This window comes from Lolium perenne, chromosome 7 (assembly GCF_019359855.2).
Source record: "Lolium perenne isolate Kyuss_39 chromosome 7, Kyuss_2.0, whole genome shotgun sequence".
Classification (NCBI taxonomy): Eukaryota; Viridiplantae; Streptophyta; class Magnoliopsida; order Poales; family Poaceae; genus Lolium; species Lolium perenne.
The window spans coordinates 48,173,671-48,187,495 of record NC_067250.2 but is presented as its reverse complement, the minus strand read 5'-3'; the positions used below and the strand labels follow the sequence as shown (position 1 = coordinate 48,187,495).

General features: G+C 39.9%; 2 long non-coding RNA genes across 3 annotated transcripts; both read left to right on the top strand.

Annotated features, from left to right (window-relative positions):
- Window positions 1-365: 365 nt before the first annotated feature.
- On the top strand, window positions 366-4,066 carry LOC139833411 (uncharacterized). 2 transcript variants are annotated; one of them, XR_011749107.1, is made up of 4 exons: window positions 366-541; window positions 629-1,017; window positions 2,711-2,771; window positions 3,862-4,066. It is a non-coding gene; the product is annotated as an uncharacterized lncRNA (long non-coding RNA). The 2 variants fall into 2 exon arrangements; XR_011749106.1 differs by having other exon boundaries at window positions 366-1,017.
- A 4,339-nt stretch (window positions 4,067-8,405) lies between these two features.
- LOC139834098 (uncharacterized) lies at window positions 8,406-10,287 on the top strand. Its single transcript, XR_011749441.1, has 2 exons — window positions 8,406-8,992; window positions 10,083-10,287. It is a non-coding gene; the product is annotated as an uncharacterized lncRNA (long non-coding RNA).
- Window positions 10,288-13,825: the final 3,538 nt, after the last annotated feature.

Below are 13,825 nucleotides of genomic sequence, written 5' to 3'. Positions count from 1 at the left end.
GAAATAGTGTTCCATATTGTCCACATACTGTACACTAATTTTTACAGAACCTTCATGTTTGGTTTCTCTAAAATTGGATACCCAAACTGAAACTAGAAAATGTAAAATACAAATAAGAAAATAGAAAAGAATGAAAGAAAAAGAACGTCCGGCCGGGCCATCAAGCCGGAACCGCGCACGCGCGCACGCTCGCGAGAGGCCAGAGGCCAAGTCACGCAGCGCAGCCACGCTGCCTTTTCCTTTTCGTTTTTTTTCTTTTTCTTCTCTCACTGTCGCGGAGGCCGCAGCTATCTTCAACCTCTAGCCAGAGTTTATCTCACGTACGCGTATGAACCAGAACCGAAAATCTCCTATTTCTTCGCCGGTTCCGTTCGATTTCGTGCTCTCTTTTTCCACGAAATTCTATCTATAAATAACCCACACCTGTGCACACTTTATCCCGCAAAACCCTAACCAATCCCGCCGCCAGGCTGACGATTTTGCTCGCCGGAGTCCGTCTCTGCCGTCGCCGTATTTCTCTCGATTCCGACGAGTATTCAAGGTTTTTCTGCCCCCGTTTGGTCCCTATTTGATCAGCTTGTTCTTGCGCATCTTCTCCACTTCTTTTTCGTTTTCTTTTTCCTCGCAGCGTAGCGCTGACGCCGAAGAAATCTGAGGTTGCCGCAGCCTTGGCAACTCCGTCCGAAGAACGCCGGCAACTCAGGGCCTCCGAGGCAACGCCCTGTATGCAGTCGACCCCTTCGTCTTCGTCCGCTTCACGTCGACCTCGCCACCACCGCCGACGACCACTAGAACGACGGGAACCATCACCTCGACTGGATCACACCGGAGCAGCACCACCTCCGGCCGTCCTCGTCGTTGTTACACGGAAGAGATCGAGGCCGCCGGCCTCAACACCGAGCTCTGCGCGAAGAGCTGGTTCCCGTGGACATTTTCCCTGAGCCAGGACACCACCGGAGAGGGGCCATGGACCGCGCGCGACCACGCCAGTGTCTCCTTCGTCAACATCGACTCACTGTAAGCCACCAACGTTTCCTCCTACGGTTTGATTAATCGGGCCAATCACAACCTAGGCCGTTCGATCTAAATCGAAAACACTGTGTTATCTCAGTTAACTGAACCGGCTGAAGTTTCCTATCACGATCGATCAGTGCTCAGTGCCAGCTAGTTCACGTAAATAAACTTTAAAATTTTGTATCTTCCGATCTATAGCTTCGTTTTAGAATGATTCCTCTTGCATTGATTTTGTAATACAATTCTCTGCAACCTTTGTGTAGGAAGTTTTTCCATCGGAGCAACTTTTTATGACAACTTTTCGTACAACATTAAAATTTAACCGCGACATGTTTAATCTTATAAATTTTATTGGAAATTGTACACATGACCAAATATGGCAAACCCTATACCCCTGAATTCAGAAAAATGAGTAGAACCCAATGATAAAATAAAAATTGGCTTTTGGACAAGTTGAAAATGTTCAAATTTAAATATGCGAATTTGAGTATTTTAGGCATGAATTATATTCTACAAATTCAAATCACATGATTCCTTTTGCAATGGAAGGAATTGATGTCCCCTATCCAGTAACATCACTCCCTAAAACTTTTAGAACTATTTGCAAGTATTCAAGTCTAAATATGAGGATTTGAGTAGTTTTGGCATAGCTTAATTTCTATAAATCTTTTTAAGATGATTCCTCTTGCAATTGAATCACATTGGAACTCTCCATCCAGTAGCACACTTGTTTAGTTTAGTTGATTATATTCACTTCGCATGGTTTTAGATTTGAAGTAATATCCTTCTATGTGTCATACGACATAATCCATAAATCATACTTGATCATATCTTTTCTTTTGAATATGTGTTACTCATCAATATTCATCGAAACCATTATCATAATTCATTTATGTAAACATTGAGGTTGAAGATTAAACTCATAATTCCATTTTCCAAAGTGAATCATATGATCATAACTCTATCAAAATCATTTAGATATTTTCATCATGTACAAGATCATATCTATCCTAATTATATTTGCCTAGTTCACAATATTCAAACCACACATGAATTATTTGAGTAAATTGTGACAAATCTTATTTATAGATTTTCCATGTGCAAATGTTGTGGAGACACTCTACACATGTGTTGAAACCTTTACATCCTTTAGAATCTTTGGTCCACATCTTGGATACCATTCATGTCTATCCAATCTTATGTCATTCGATCATATTTATTAACTTTGGGATATTCAAATTACAAATGAGTCATTTGAGTAAGTAAATATACCATTAGTTCATACCCAAATCTTTGTGTGAATTTGTGCTACCTTGATAAGTGTTTTCACACTATGTCATGTTGCATTTTGAATTGCACTTGCAATACTTGTGAGAGTTTCTATAACACCAGTATCATTATAATTATCTATCCTTGAGTAGCAAATAACCATTGACCATAGGTTCTTGTCAATCATTCTTCTTCTGAGCACTTGACTTAGATAATCATTTTCTTTCCAAGTATTTGACCAATTCATTCAATATCTCAAATTCATATCTTGCAAGCCATACCTCTACCATACCTTCAATTTTCGAGTTAACCATAAATTTAATGAAAACTAAAATACAATGAATAACAAATCTTTCTAAATTGTTGTCTTGCTTGTTTTTGTTGTTGCTTGAATGTGTGTTTATGTTCTTTTACTTTTATGTTATAGTTGTACGGAGAGATACGAGTTTTGATTGAGAGAAGAGCAGAATTCTTCAGATACCAAAAAGGCAAGTGTCACACACCGTTATGTCCTACTATTTTTCTATGCACTTTGTAGTTATTTTCAGTAGCTATCCATGTGTAGGATTGTTTTAAATATATGTATTGCTATGCTATGAACACCTATTAGAACAGCCACATGTTCAACACTTGATTCTTTGTCGCTACCGTATTGTAGTATGCTTAGCATTGCTATTGTAGATGCGTGGTTGGGATCTCATGATGTGATATGTGGTATTGTGAAAGTATGATTTTATGTAATAAAACAACCTAAGATAATGAATCATCTGGGTGGTAAGTGGTAATGCTTGGTTTATGTTGAGTGGTTACACCGGAGTCATGTCTATGGCGGTCGTGTGTATCACACTTGTGGTTGGCCACCCAGAAACAAAGAGATTTGACAGGTTTCTATTTTAGTAGCTTCCAGTACAACCACATGCTATATGGGCTCTGGCTAGATTGAGTAGGTTGCGAGAACTCGACCCAATGTACAGAGGGTGGTAGATATTGGTAGGACGGAGCGCGTCCATTGTGGTTGAGGTATTGCTTCTGAAAGGTCTTGTCCTAGTCGACATCTGTCCATTTGAGCAAAATGCGCATCATGGAAGAAGAACAGACTAGGTCATGTGGGGAATGTGTACAGCCTCTCGAGAGTGTCAAACTAAGTACTTAGCCGTGTCCCCGGTTATGGACATTATGAGCAACTAGAGTCTGGAACTGTTTGGAGGATCTCATCATTCCAATTTCATAATAAAACTTGATGGGACAAACAATGGGTTTAGGAGCATGCAAAGCTAGGTTGTCTTGTGTTTACATGGGCCTATGCTAGCATGTCCGTAGATGTTTAGGAGCATATGAAGCTAACCGTCTTGCGACGGCATGGGTTATGCTAATATGTTCCTAGACGATGTTTCTGAAAAATAAAAATTGTTTATAAAAGATAGGGAAACTATTGCTTTTCGCAAAAGATGCTAAACTCCACCTGCCAAATGAGCACGTAGTTTTTAGGCGCCATTTATATATCCACCAAATAGTGACATTTGCCAATACAATTCCAAATGTATTGACCCTGCGTGGCTGCAACGTTTTATGTTGCAGATATTTTGATGAACGAGTGAGGTTCGATGGTTAGGGTTACGAGTCTATACTCGACATGCTCGCCTGTGGCACATGAAGACGAAGGACTCCATGCTGTTATGGTTCGTTGTGAACTCTGATATTGAGCTAGCCTTGTGCTATGCAATTTGTAAGTTATTATGTAATTTGGATCATGCGATGTAATAAAGACCTTTGTTTCTTGGTATTACATCTTAAACTGTGTGTGCTAGCGATTGATCCAGGGACTAGCACTACTAAGCACAGAGATTCAACCCGTACCGGGTCGGATCGCTTCAGATGGTATCAGAGCATTGTGTTGACTGTAGGTTCGTGACCCTAGGTTTGGAATATTAATTGGAAGACCTTAGGATGAAAAATCTATCTAAACCAGTTTTATTAAAAGATCTTGCATTTTGAACTTCTTGTATTCTCATCTATTTCACCTTCGAAAGAATTTCCTCTTACCTTAGATGGCCTAATTCTTGAAATCCATCAAGGAAGGACTGATGATGACCATGTCCGATGACCATGTCCCTTAAGTGTGAAGACCGATGCTTCATATGTTATTGCTCGACTCAGCATGGTGCAACTTCATGGAAGGCCAACGAAGAACTTGGAGAATACCTCGATGCATCCTTGACAACTCCAAAGATACATCATAACGGTAGAAGAAGTTGAAGCATTGAAGCCAGAAATAGAATAGACCACCACTTATTACACCAACGATATTGCAATAGCGTTATGATCATACTAACTTGTGGTATGACCATACTAGATTTTTTGTGTGTGTTTGAACTAGTTTGCTTGATGTGATGAATGCTTGTTAGATCTTGTTTGTATGATGAATTGCCTTGATCTGTCGGTTTAAGGGTAGGAATCTTCTTTAGATCCTTCTATCCATTCTCATCTATACCTCAACCTAGCAAGTGTCTTGTCGACAATTCGTAATGAAGACAACCTTAGCCAAACCAAACTTGATGTCCCTATCAAGATGAAGAACCGAAGAGTGTGAGATACACACAAACCTAGTTAAGGATCGATAGAAATGTTTTCAAAACAATTCAATAATTGGGGAATGAAACATTGATTCAATTCTCCATGGAAATTTTTATAAAACTTGCGAGGTTGACCAAGTGTTAGAATACGAGATTCAATAATCAAATACGGAGTAATGATCTGGGTGCAGGATGGATTGATCACCATCCCTACTACTCTTATTATTCGCTTTCGTAATATTGACTTTGCAAATCTAGAGAGACATACCTAAAAAAGAGATGTCGATGATAAGCCTAAACCTTAGGATGGAGAAATATTGTACCCTTATAGTAGGCAAGTACTGCCAAGCATAGGACTACAATGAGAATGAACATCCAACTACAAGATGAAGATAGTGGAAGACCGTCGATGGCACTAACAAGTAAGAGGATGAAGGATGTCGTAAATTCCTCTCATTTTGGTCTCTGATTGACCCGAAGAGTGACCCCTAAGAGCCAAAAGTAGTTCAACCACCAGCCCATAGGGATTAGAAGCCTAACCACGAGGAAAAGCCCACTCAAGTCATTTTGAAAATATATGTTGTTCACTATATGTGATAAAATACCACCTATTGGATATTAAATCAGAAGCCATAGATGTTTTCAGAAGATGACCTAGTGTCAAGTCATGTCCTAGGATGTGCCAAGTTATACCCAAGATAGTCTTAACCTAAACCCAAGACTTAAGACTGCCTAGAAAAATTTCCTTTAAGGGTGGTAGCCCACCCCAACATATCCCAAACCCATCTTTCTTTCTAGCCTTTCTCGAATCTCGAGGACGAGATTCCTTTTAAGGGTGGTAGTCTGTAACATCCCAAAATTTTCAAATTTTGGAATGTAAAGATAAATAAATTAAGTTGATTGAATTGTTTGTCTTTGTTGAAATTTCACAAGGAACTAAAACTTTTTGAGTTTATTTATAAGCCTTTCCCAAAATAAGTTTTCACAAAGATTTGTTTTCAAAATATTTCCAAACCAAACCTATTTATGTTTCATGGTTTTGAAATCATATAAGATTCTATTTTGAGACAAAAGGCCCAAACCTTATTCTGATATATCAATGCCCAAGTAGCCATATAAAGCGTTATATTTATAATAACATTTTTGTAATTTTGTTTTCGACCAAAATGAGTTTTATAAAGTTAATTGAGTCGTTTCGACTTCAATACCATAATCTATGTTGAAATAAAATCTGCAAAAGGTTTCATTTTCGTGAAATATTTTAATTGCTTGATTTTATAAAATATAAATTATATTTCTAAATTTTGCTAATAGTCTATTAGGCTAAGTGCACAAAATATATATACCATGTGCTTGTTCGGACTGAAATAGTGTTCCATATTGTCCACATACTGTACACTAATTTTTACAGAACCTTCATGTTTGGTTTCTCTAAAATTGGATACCCAAACTGAAACTAGAAAATGTAAAATACAAATAAGAAAATAGAAAAGAATGAAAGAAAAAGAACGTCCGGCCGGGCCGGCCAAGCCGGAACCGCGCACGCGCGCACGCTCGCGAGAGGCCAGAGGCCAAGTCACGCAGCGCAGCCACGCTGCCTTTTCCTTTTCGTTTTTTTTCTTTTTCTTCTCTCACTGTCGCGGAGGCCGCAGCTATCTTCAACCTCTAGCCAGAGTTTATCTCACGTACGCGTATGAACCAGAACCGAAAATCTCCTGTTTCTTCGCCGGTTCCGTTCGATTTCGTGCTCTCTTTTTCCACGAAATTCTATCTATAAATAACCCACACCTGTGCACACTTTATCCCGCAAAACCCTAACCAATCCCGCCGCCAGGCTGACGATTTTGCTCGCCGGAGTCCGTCTCTGCCGTCGCCGTATTTCTCTCGATTCCGACGAGTATTCAAGGTTTTTCTGCCCCCGTTTGGTCCCTATTTGATCAGCTTGTTCTTGCGCATCTTCTCCACTTCTTTTTCGTTTTCTTTTTCCTCGCAGCGTAGCGCTGACGCCGAAGAAATCTGAGGTTGCCGCAGCCTTGGCAACTCCGTCCGAAGAACGCCGGCAACTCAGGGCCTCCGAGGCAACGCCCTGTATGCAGTCGACCCCTTCGTCTTCGTCCGCTTCACGTCGACCTCGCCACCACCGCCGACGACCACTAGAACGACGGGAACCATCACCTCGACTGGATCACACCGGAGCAGCACCACCTCCGGCCGTCCTCGTCGTTGTTACACGGAAGAGATCGAGGCCGCCGGCCTCAACACCGAGCTCTGCGCGAAGAGCTGGTTCCCGTGGACATTTTCCCTGAGCCAGGACACCACCGGAGAGGGGCCATGGACCGTGCGCGACCACGCCAGTGTCTCCTTCGTCAACATCGACTCACTGTAAGCCACCAACGTTTCCTCCTACGGTTTGATTAATCGGGCCAATCACAACCTAGGCCGTTCGATCTAAATCGAAAACACTGTGTTATCTCAGTTAACTGAACCGGCTGAAGTTTCCTATCACGATCGATCAGTGCTCAGTGCCAGCTAGTTCACGTAAATAAACTTTAAAATTTTGTATCTTCCGATCTATAGCTTCGTTTTAGAATGATTCCTCTTGCATTGATTTTGTAATACAATTCTCTGCAACCTTTGTGTAGGAAGTTTTTCCATCGGAGCAACTTTTTATGACAACTTTTCGTACAACATTAAAATTTAACCGCGACATGTTTAATCTTATAAATTTTATTGGAAATTGTACACATGACCAAATATGGCAAACCCTATACCCCTGAATTCAGAAAAATGAGTAGAACCCAATGATAAAATAAAAATTGGCTTTTGGACAAGTTGAAAATGTTCAAATTTAAATATGCGAATTTGAGTATTTTAGGCATGAATTATATTCTACAAATTCAAATCACATGATTCCTTTTGCAATGGAAGGAATTGATGTCCCCTATCCAGTAACATCACTCCCTAAAACTTTTAGAACTATTTGCAAGTATTCAAGTCTAAATATGAGGATTTGAGTAGTTTTGGCATAGCTTAATTTCTATAAATCTTTTTAAGATGATTCCTCTTGCAATTGAATCACATTGGAACTCTCCATCCAGTAGCACACTTGTTTAGTTTAGTTGATTATATTCACTTCGCATGGTTTTAGATTTGAAGTAATATCCTTCTATGTGTCATACGACATAATCCATAAATCATACTTGATCATATCTTTTCTTTTGAATATGTGTTACTCATCAATATTCATCGAAACCATTATCATAATTCATTTATGTAAACATTGAGGTTGAAGATTAAACTCATAATTCCATTTTCCAAAGTGAATCATATGATCATAACTCTATCAAAATCATTTAGATATTTTCATCATGTACAAGATCATATCTATCCTAATTATATTTGCCTAGTTCACAATATTCAAACCACACATGAATTATTTGAGTAAATTGTGACAAATCTTATTTATAGATTTTCCATGTGCAAATGTTGTGGAGACACTCTACACATGTGTTGAAACCTTTACATCCTTTAGAATCTTTGGTCCACATCTTGGATACCATTCATGTCTATCCAATCTTATGTCATTCGATCATATTTATTAACTTTGGGATATTCAAATTACAAATGAGTCATTTGAGTAAGTAAATATACCATTAGTTCATACCCAAATCTTTGTGTGAATTTGTGCTACCTTGATAAGTGTTTTCACACTATGTCATGTTGCATTTTGAATTGCACTTGCAATACTTGTGAGAGTTTCTATAACACCAGTATCATTATAATTATCTATCCTTGAGTAGCAAATAACCATTGACCATAGGTTCTTGTCAATCATTCTTCTTCTGAGCACTTGACTTAGATAATCATTTTCTTTCCAAGTATTTGACCAATTCATTCAATATCTCAAATTCATATCTTGCAAGCCATACCTCTACCATACCTTCAATTTTTGAGTTAACCATAAATTTAATGAAAACTAAAATACAATGAATAACAAATCTTTCTAAATTGTTGTCTTGCTTGTTTTTGTTGTTGCTTGAATGTGTGTTTATGTTCTTTTACTTTTATGTTATAGTTGTACGGAGAGATACGAGTTTTGATTGAGAGAAGAGCAGAATTCTTCAGATACCAAAAAGGCAAGTGTCACACACCGTTATGTCCTACTATTTTTCTATGCACTTTGTAGTTATTTTCAGTAGCTATCCATGTGTAGGATTGTTTTAAATATATGTATTGCTATGCTATGAACACCTATTAGAACAGCCACATGTTCAACACTTGATTCTTTGTCGCTACCGTATTGTAGTATGCTTAGCATTGCTATTGTAGATGCGTGGTTGGGATCTCATGATGTGATATGTGGTATTGTGAAAGTATGATTTTATGTAATAAAACAACCTAAGATAATGAATCATCTGGGTGGTAAGTGGTAATGCTTGGTTTATGTTGAGTGGTTACACCGGAGTCATGTCTATGGCGGTCGTGTGTATCACACTTGTGGTTGGCCACCCAGAAACAAAGAGATTTGACAGGTTTCTATTTTAGTAGCTTCCAGTACAACCACATGCTATATGGGCTCTGGCTAGATTGAGTAGGTTGCAAGAACTCGACCCAATGTACAGAGGGTGGTAGATATTGGTAGGACGGAGCGCGTCCATTGTGGTTGAGGTATTGCTTCTGAAAGGTCTTGTCCTAGTCGACATCTGTCCATTTGAGCAAAATGCGCATCATGGAAGAAGAACAGACTAGGTCATGTGGGGAATGTGTACAGCCTCTCGAGAGTGTCAAACTAAGTACTTAGCCGTGTCCCCGGTTATGGACATTATGAGCAACTAGAGTCTGGAACTGTTTGGAGGATCTCATCATTCCAATTTCATAATAAAACTTGATGGGACAAACAATGGGTTTAGGAGCATGCAAAGCTAGGTTGTCTTGTGTTTACATGGGCCTATGCTAGCATGTCCGTAGATGTTTAGGAGCATATGAAGCTAACCGTCTTGCGACGGCATGGGTTATGCTAATATGTTCCTAGACGATGTTTCTGAAAAATAAAAATTGTTTATAAAAGATAGGGAAACTATTGCTTTTCGCAAAAGATGCTAAACTCCACCTGTCAAATGAGCACGTTGTTTTTAGGCGCCATTTATATATCCACCAAATAGTGACATTTGCCAATACAATTCCAAATGTATTGACCCTGCGTGGCTGCAACGTTTTATGTTGCAGATATTTTGATGAACGAGTGAGGTTCGATGGTTAGGGTTACGAGTCTATACTCGACATGCTCGCCTGTGGCACATGAAGACGAAGGACTCCATGCTGTTATGGTTCGTTGTGAACTCTGATATTGAGCTAGCCTTGTGCTATGCAATTTGTAAGTTATTATGTAATTTGGATCATGCGATGTAATAAAGACCTTTGTTTCTTGGTATTACATCTTAAACTGTGTGTGCTAGCGATTGATCCAGGGACTAGCACTACTAAGCACAGAGATTCAACCCGTACCGGGTCGGATCGCTTCATAAATCATCCATTTGATTATCTGTGAAGCAACTGTTGATTATGTGTGGCTATTTAATTATCTGGTTCATGCTTTGCTGCTCAGTGATGCTCTAAAATGTATTGGCATGCTATAGCAAGCCCTGATGATCATATGATCATTTCTTGTTTGTGAATTAGTGGGTGCCCCTCTCTGTGACTCACTGGTACTCATTCAGTGCTATTTATGCTTCCTACAGACTTAGTCTGGTTGTGCTGGTGCTTGTCCAAGCATCAGTGACTGTGTGCAATGATCCTTTGGATCATCTGCAAGACCCTGTGCATCAGTAGCTTATCTGTTTCATTTATCTGCTTAATTTGCCTTGTTATTTGGATAAATGATGTGAACTGTGACACAGTGATGATCATATCAATTGATTTGCTTGGGCTAGAGGGATGCCAACAATTGTTGGGGACCCTAGCCCACTCTGAACCCACTTGGGTGATGATGTATGTGTAAGGCTTAACTGTTTGGGTTGATTGTGTGGTTGAGGTAACCCTGACAGTAAATCCTTGCTGTTAGGGTGGCTCCCACCAGTGTTGGCTTACGGTGGCTTACTAGATGCTTTCTGGTTGATCCTTTTATTGGATTGCTAGTAGCTTTTGATGTTGAAATCAAATAGACAATGATTTGTCTAATGTCTGATGGCTTTAGCTAGCTGTAGGTGCTAAGTAATTCTGGCTAGCTATGTAGGATCCTTACCTTGCTGGATATCTTTGGTTATGCCATTGTTTTGGCATAATCAATGTTTCCAGGTGACTTCCTATTGGTTTCTCTCTGTCTTTACTTGCACCAATTGGCTGTTAGCCATATGATGACTCACACATAGGGTTTCTACCCTCTTTTGCTTCTATGACATATGCATATGCTTAATTATGAGCAAAACCATTGTTTGCTCGTGCTGTTCTGGTATACCTCACTCCAGCTCCAAGGTTTGTGGTTGATGTAGAGGGTTTGCTTCTGTTTTGATCTTTTGGTTGATTTGCTTGCCCTGCTCCTCCTGCTGAGCTTGTGAAGCTTGATTTAATTCAGTGGTGTGATGGAGCAGGTTGAACAGTGCAGCTGTTCTTCCTGTTCAAGCTGTTCTTGGTGTTCTTGGTGGCTTACCAAAGGCGCTCGTCGATGGATGAATCAAGTGACTAGGGTTTTGGCTGTGAAAAGCTTTTATATGGCCAGCCATGGCTTCTCTGGTCGACAGCACCACATCTTACCCTGGTGACTCACTGTGTGTTGTTACACATGCAGCAAGCCTTGTGTGTTGCCTGTGTGTGTGTGACTTGCGACTTGAGCTGGTGGGATGGATCAGCTCGACAGCTTGGTCATATCCACTCTATGTAATATTTGCTAACCTGCCAAGTGGCTTTGCCACTTGGCTTAATGTTCTGATTGTTATTTGTGTGTGCAGGGATCAAGAAGATGATCAAGATGCAACTCAAGATCCACTTGATCAAAGAATTCATGAAGATCACAATGTAGTTTAGGTCATTTAAATTTCCTTGTAATTTTCCTTTTTCTTTTTGCATTTATTCATTTCATGTAATGTGTTGTAAATTCATAATTCCATTCTGAATATTGTAAAGACAATGTATTATGTGTGTGGTTATCAATAAAGCTCAAGTTTTCCTTAATGAGCTTTATGTAATTGTTGTATTACTTATATTCTTGCTTAATGATAATTGTTTGTTAAATTATCTCAAATTTGAATTATGTGATAACCATTTGATGTTTGTATTTGAAATTCAAATTCAAATTTGGTTTGAGTTCATTCAAACAACTTAACTTGTAATTCAATCATGCAACTTATGATTTCAATGCAATTCCACTTCTCTCTTCTCAAAACCCTAATTTAGACAAGTAGGAACAAGTTCATCGCACTCTCGAAACCCTAACCCTGTAGGATGTCGAAAGAGAAACCTGTCCCCCTTTGATGTAGTTTTGTTTTAAAAGCGCGAAATTTCCCCGGAATTTACAATGCAATGCACATCCCTTTCTAAAATCTACCCCTCGATCGTCTCTAAACCTGGGACATTATAGCCTTTACCCCTTAAAGAAAACTTCGTCCTGAAGTTGTGGTTGTAATACCTGAAGAGTTCGGGGTATGTTTTCCTCAGGTCTTCCTCCTTTTCCCAGGTGGCTTCCCTCTCGGGATGATGCTTCCATTGTATCTTGCAGTACTTTATAGCTCTATTCCTGAGTTGTTTCCAGTTCTCCTCAAGAATCTTTGCTGGCTTCTCGATGTAAGTCAAATCTGGTTGCAACTCGAGCTCTTCATGTGATACTGGTTCATCTGGGGTCTTCAAGCATTTTCTGAGTTGCGACACATGGAATACGTTGTGAACCTGAGATAACCTTCCCAGTAGTTCCAACTCAAAGGCTAACCCTCGGTTTTGACTCAGAATCTTGAAAGGTCCGATGTACCTAGGGCTTAGCTTTCCTTTTACTCCAAACCTCTGAAGTCCTTTCATCGGGCTCACCTTAAGATATACCATGTCTCCAACTTGTGGCTCCCATGTTCTCCTCTTTTGATCGGCATAACTCTTATGTCGGCTCTGGGCTATCTTGAGCCTATCCCTGATAATGTCAATGATTTGTTGCTTTTCCTTGACATAATCAGGGTTGAACTCTTTGCTTGCTCTGGCTTCATACCAACATATCGGTGATCTACACTTCCTGCCATACAGAGCTTCGAACGGTGCCATCTTGATGCTGCTTTGATAGCTGTTATTGTATGAAAACTCTGCTAGTGGTAAGTGCTCCTCCCATGATCCTCCGAAGTCTAGGGCACAAGCCCTAAGCATATCCTCTAGGATCTGGTTAGTTCTCTCTGTTTGTCCACCTGTCTGGGGATGATAGGTAGTACTATTGTCCAACTTGGATCCTAAAGCTTCGTGTAGTTGCTTCTAAAATGCTGACGTGAACACGGATCCTCGATCCGACACGATCTTCTTGGGCACTCCATGTTTACTCACGATCTCTTTGATGTAAAGATCGATGAGTTTCTCTCCTTTATCCTGCTGGTTCACCGCTAAGAAATGTGCACTTTTCGTCAACCGGTCCACGATTACCCATATCATGTCGTTCTTTTTATTGGTCATGGGTAGTCCGGTGATGAAATCCATCCCTATCTCCTCCCATTTCCATGCTGGAATAGGTAAAGGTTGTAATTTCCCTGCCGGACTCTGATGTTCAGCCTTCACTCTTTGGCAGGTATGGCATTCCGCCACGTATTGTGCGATTTCTCTCTTCATGTTATTCCACCAGAATAGCTCCTTTAGGTCCATGTACATCTTTGTACTTCCCGGATGAATGGAGTATGGTGTTTGATGGGCTTCCCGGAGTATTACTTCCTTGATTTCAGCGATATCTGGAACACAAATTCTCTTCTGGAACCATAATGATCCCGATTCTCCGCGGTGAAATTCTGATGGTC